This window comes from Melopsittacus undulatus, chromosome Z (assembly GCF_012275295.1).
Source record: "Melopsittacus undulatus isolate bMelUnd1 chromosome Z, bMelUnd1.mat.Z, whole genome shotgun sequence".
Lineage (NCBI taxonomy): Eukaryota > Metazoa > Chordata > Aves > Psittaciformes > Psittaculidae > Melopsittacus > Melopsittacus undulatus.
In genome coordinates, this window is record NC_047557.1 from 2,271,695 (window position 1) to 2,277,694 (window position 6,000).

Below are 6,000 nucleotides of genomic sequence, written 5' to 3' on the forward strand. Positions count from 1 at the left end.
AGCATATTTTTTTCCACTACATCTTACCTATTGAGGAGGGGATAGCCCCATTCCCTGCACCCAGAAGACACTCCACTCTGTATCCATTGATTTCTTTCTTGCATCCCTCAGATCACACCAACTCATCCCATCACTCTTCTCCAAAACCATCCCTAGCTCATGGCATTTGGGAGTTGGTCTAGATGACCTTTGAAGGTCCCTTCCAACCCAAACTATTCCATGCTTCCATGCTTTGGGGGAGCCGCGTCTGCCTGCGGCCGCAAGCTCCACACCACATTGATCATCACAGTAATTCCTCCAGCGGCATGGGGCACGCTGTGCATTAATCTGCTCCTGTTAGCTGTAATTTGATAACATTAATGCTTGGAGCCCAGCCTGCAGGAGCATATGGATGGCTTCCCAGTTGCGACGGGCTCCTGCTCTTTCTCACAACACGCTGTGACGCAGGGATGAGCGCTGTAATGTGTGCGGTTTGGTGGGGGGGAAAGCCTCTTAATGTAGGTAATGCACTCAGGAAGTCAGTTGTGGAGAGAAAGGTCAACAAAACCTTAGAAGAGGCAACGGGGAAAGGCCCTTTCCATCGCCCATTGGAGTCCATTGATGTGCTGCTGCAGGGTTAGAGTGATGATGTGCCCTCACAGCATCACAGTGTCAGGTTTGTGTTGCTTATGGTGAGTCCTGGAGTTGACGTGACCAATAACTCAGTGCAAGAAAGACATGGATCTGTTGGAGTGGGTTCAGAGGAGGCCACAAAAATGGTCTGAGGGCTGAAGCACGTCTGCTATGATGACAGGCTGGGAAAGCTGGGCTTGTTCAGCCTGGAGAAGGCTCTGGGGAGACCTTATTGCAGCCTTTCAGTACTTGAAGGGGCTTAGAATGAAGATGGGGACAGATATTTTAGTCAGGCCTGGAGGGGTAGGACACGGGGTGATGGCTTTAAGCTAAAGGAGGGGAGAGTTAAACTAGATAGAAGGAAGATATATTTTACAATGAGGGTGCTGAGGCGCTGGCACAGGGTGCCCAGAGAAGCTGTGGCTGCCCCATCCCTGGCAGTGTTCAAGGCCAGGTTGGACACAGGGGCTTGGAGCAAGCTGCTCCAGTGGAAGGGGTCCCTGCCTGTGGCAGGGGTTGGAGCTGGATGAGCTTTAAGGTCCCTTCAATACAAACCATGCCATGATTCTATTAAATAACAATGCTGCAGATAGACGCAGTAATGCAAACATTGCCCCAGTCAGGTGGAAGGTCTCGGGCATACAGAGGAGCTGCTCAGTGAAATGAAGACAAATGTGCTGATGGCAATGCCAAGGCAGGGACCTTGCTCCCAGGCAGGATGGCAGGAGGGATGCTGATGTTCTACAGCATGGACCAAACCATTCTGATTGGTCTCCTCTCTCCATTGCAATGTCTGAATATTTCCTCATCACTGCAAATGAGGTGGCAGAGGCAGTAAAGCACAGCCACATCTGCACCAGTGTGATGGGCTGTCTATGGGCTCTCTGCATCCACAATAGGTGCAGGGATGCTGTGAGTTTGACTCACTGGGAATCCTAGCTTCTGGAAGGTGAGGGACTATCAGGCTCCCACTGCCTGGGGATCCTGCATGGCTCTTCCCTCAGCAGTACAAATTGCGGTCTTGGATTCAATGGCCAAGGCTATGCTGGCCTTGTCCCCACTATAATTAAGGTATTAGCAATTGCTCTAGTTTTGGTGGCTTAGTTTTTTGACAGCTAAAAGTAGGAGAGATGAATCTTGGCCAAAATGTTAAACTTTTGCCCCTATAGGATAATATTATGTATATGTGTCCCACCATGCCATCCTCAGAAGAGAGACTGGTCCACAATGGTTGCTCCATCTCCATCAGTATGAGTGGCCACAGTGGACATGGACACAGAAAATTTGGGTTACTCACCCTTTGGCTGGATGACAGCACCTTGGAGCCAGAGCTGCTTTCTCGTCTTCTCCTGGAGAGACACATGGCTCAGTAAGAATGGATTTTCTCAATGTAGGACAACAGTATTTGGTGCCTGAAATCAAGTAAGTTCTTTTAAATTTGAGGTCTGCTAGGAACAGTCCAGCCAAAACCTAATGTAGACGGAAATACAGGAGCTGGAAGCTTGAATCCTTTGAGATCAATGATAAAACTGCTGTTGTCTTCGGTAGGGCCTGAGCACAAAGAAAAACCCAGCTGTGTTACAGGGAGTAATCGTTCTCCTAAAGCAGTGGGTCACGAGAAAGAGTGATTTCTGGCTGTAATCCCAGCAGTATTATGCTCAGAAAGAGGACTGAGACATTAATACAGAGGAAGCTCAATACTTTGTGTCTGGTTTATTTGTTTGATGAAAAAATTATCAAGAAATGAATGGGAAAAGTAGTTATTTTCTCTACTACATAAATGCTATCCCAGAAAATAATTTCTCTTCCCCGTAATAAATCTTGGGGTGGAACTTCTCTGACGGGCATTTCATCCTGGCTGTCAGCTGAGATAGATGTATGGGAAGATATAGAAATAAAATAAGGATATTTTAAAATAATCTGGATTCCATTTCTCTATCAGACATAATTTAAAGCAAGCCTAACCATCCATGTTTCACTGCCTGAAGACAAAACAAGGTGTAACATATATCCCTTCAGAAGCCCCTGAGATGATTAAAAGAAAAGCTTTCATAGAGCAGATTTCCCTGAATAAACAACAGCTCTCCTTCCCTGTGTCAGCACCAAGTACCCCTCCTTAGCAACCTCAGCATCTCAAAACATGAATTTCGGGTGGAAAAAAGAAACTAGGGGTGCAAAATGCGCCATGGAAAGAACATCATCTCCTTAGGCAACACATGGTCTCCAGGGAGACCCAGGGCCAGCCTGGTTTTCAATCAAATATTTAATATCCACCTCTGTATGGCCTCAGAAACCCTTAGCCTGAAAAGCCCTGCTGAGGCAGAACATCCTGCTCATGTCATGCTTTCATATGGATGCAAGCCTGGATTTTAACCAAAGCGCCCTAATGGAGATTAAACAACTCCACAAGCAGCTGCTCTGTGGTGATATTAAGTGGAGACTGGATAAAGTTATCAATTTAGATTGAACCGGGGAAGTTCTGATAATGCACTTGAACAAGAAAGGTGCACAGATGGCAACTGAAATGCTTAGGAAACTTCTTAAGAAAATTCCAGCTGAGCCTTATAAACAAATGTCCTTTGTACAGCAAGTGAGGGAGATTGTCTGAACTACTTTAATTAATTTTGCCTTTTTTTTTCCAACAGGGACCTGCCTGAAGTGTGAGATGTTTGAACTATCAGTACCATTCCAACATCCACATGGCTGCAGGGAAGGCAAGAATTTACACATGACCCATCAGTGCTTGTTAAGGAAACAGCAATTTTGGTTCTTCAAAAGCAGGAAAAAAATAAAGAAACCAGCTTTATACAATTCTTTTCCTGCTTGTTTCTGTGGGGCAGGGGTGTTTCTGAGTGCAGCACCTTGCATCCATTCACAGAGGTCTTTGAAGCTGCCCAAACACAAAACATCAGGGCTGAAGACCCGGTGGAGGTTGCCTGGCTTGACACGCATGCAACTAGCAGCAGAAGAAGGCGACGCAGCTTAGCTGATGGCTTTGAACTTGTGCATATGCCTTCCAATTATTTAGATGGCCTGGTTAGATAAACATCAGCACCAGGGATTGCCATTAATATGCACAAGAACAAATGTTCCTGATGTTTAGCCAGTAACTTATTCAAACCAGTTGGTAGGGAACAGGGCTGTTGCACTCATGTTGCCTCCCGCCCCGAAGCCTTACAGGCAAGGGACTTGTTTGAACCCATTCACCTGTCCATGTCCCCTTACATTCAAACTGGGGCCGAGTGATCTTGGGTTTGAAAGGTCTTCAAGTGTGCTTCAATGTCAAAAGAGCTTTTCCTCTGTGAGAGGTCATGAGCAGATGACAGGGTGTTTGAATTTTGCTGGGGAGTTGAGCAGGCTGCATTATCAGCATGTTTCCATTGCTGCTCCCCTCAAAGGATGGATCTGCTCACCTCCAGTTGGTTTCAGTGCCAGCTGGTTTCACCTCCATATATTTCAGTGCCAGGTTGCCCCAGCAGTACCAGGAGTCTGGTGCCTGCTGTCATGTCACCTTGTCCAAGTCCCTCCTTTGACTGTACAAAGAACTAAGGGTAACCAGGCTCCCCATGGGGTGCTGTGGGTCTTGCTGTCCACGGCAGGACTTGAGATCAAAGTGGTACCCAAGACATCAATGTAATTAAGTATAATTCAGCTCCTGATCCTTGGCTCACCAGAACATCCACAGGTGGTCTACAAACTGACCACCATTCCCAATTCTACCATCAGGTAGAATTAGCAATATGTCTCATTAGAAGTTCCTGCCAGGTGATGGTGTCCTGAAAAGCAGCACACATATCCCAGTGTGACACGCAGGAGCCCAGGCTGAGCCTGCCTTTGGCAGCCATCCCCTCTCAAGCATCATGGTAAACCACCATCTCCATTCACTTGATGGCTGTGTCAGGCTTTGTGCAGCTTGTCGTTGAAAGCTCGAGCCCTACCCTGGAACCTTTGCCCATCAGCAAGGTCGTTCTCCACCATTCAGCATTACTGCCATGTCTCATCCTGATCAAACTTCCCACAGACCACATAAACCACTATGGAAGGGAAGCCTGCACAAGGACTCCCCCAGAGCAGGGATGGTTGCGGTTGAGCATTGGCAGCACCCCAGCTCTTTTAAGATGACCACCAGCAAGGAGGAGCTCTGAGCTTTCCCAGACACTGGTAAGAAATGTTCTGCAGCAGAGGACAATGCCCATTCATTGCTACCAACTAAACCAAGGCAGAGAAAAAGTGGGAAAAGAAAGTGTTAGCTACCACAAATGAGAGACACAATAGGAAAATAAATAAACCAATGAGCAGACAGCACTTCCAGATCACTAGTTTTCCAAGTACTACCTGATTCTGTTTTAGCTAATTTTACCCTTGGTCTGCATAGGAAGGTGAGTTCATCCTACATGCCTGAAGTGCAGCACCTTGATACAGATATAAGCCAGATTTACAGAGCTATTGGATGTGGTTTGTACGTCTGTAAGTTCTACTAGGTCTAAGCTGTGGTATAACCTGGGCTTCCTGGGGCATGAGACCTTCATTTGGTGGAGACTGATGGAGGGAGAAGAAAGTGAAATGTGGATTCAGCCAAGACAAGAGGAAGAGTTTGCTGTTCCAGTTATGGGTTACCAGACTTAAATTACTCTTTATGTAATGGTATTACTTACCTTTGCAAATCCAGCTGGTTGAGGAGAAAAACAAGAATACACTGACAGGCTCTTTAAAAGGAGATTTTGCTATATATTGAAAAGATAAGAGCCAACGGCAGAGATGTGCACTGACATTTCTGAAAGCCAAATGATGTACATTGTATGTGAACTGGGGTCAGTGGTTTCAGTTCTGATGGGCTGAGTCTGTATCTTCCTTGCCTAGCCACAACCTGCCACATGCAGACAATAGGGACATTCTTGTCTTTGGAAGCACAGCAAAATCATTCCCATGGTGGAAGAGGGTGCTAGACGGAGGAGTTATCCCATAATGATAAAAATGACAATACAGGGCAGTCAACTTCCCTTCAAAAACAAGCCCACCATGTGCCTTATTCCCTGGCATCCAATTCTAAAAGTATTTCCCATTTCCTTTTTGAACCTGGACAGTAAATGCTGTGATGTTAAGGGATTTTCACTGCAAAGTAAACCTTTCTTTTAGATCACAGACAGCCATGGGTAGCAGACACCTATTATCTCAAAACCTTCTTCAATAAAGGATTCCAAATCTTCCCAGTTTCTCTGTAGCCACGTAAGTAGTGCCCTGGGAATTCCTGTAAACTGTTGCTATTTAGATGAGATGCACTTCATAGAGTAGATGGAGACTTATTTTCTCCCACCAAAAATAACTACATATTGATGCTCAGCTTTATTCATGCTTACAAACACATACTAATGTACTGAATGCAACATA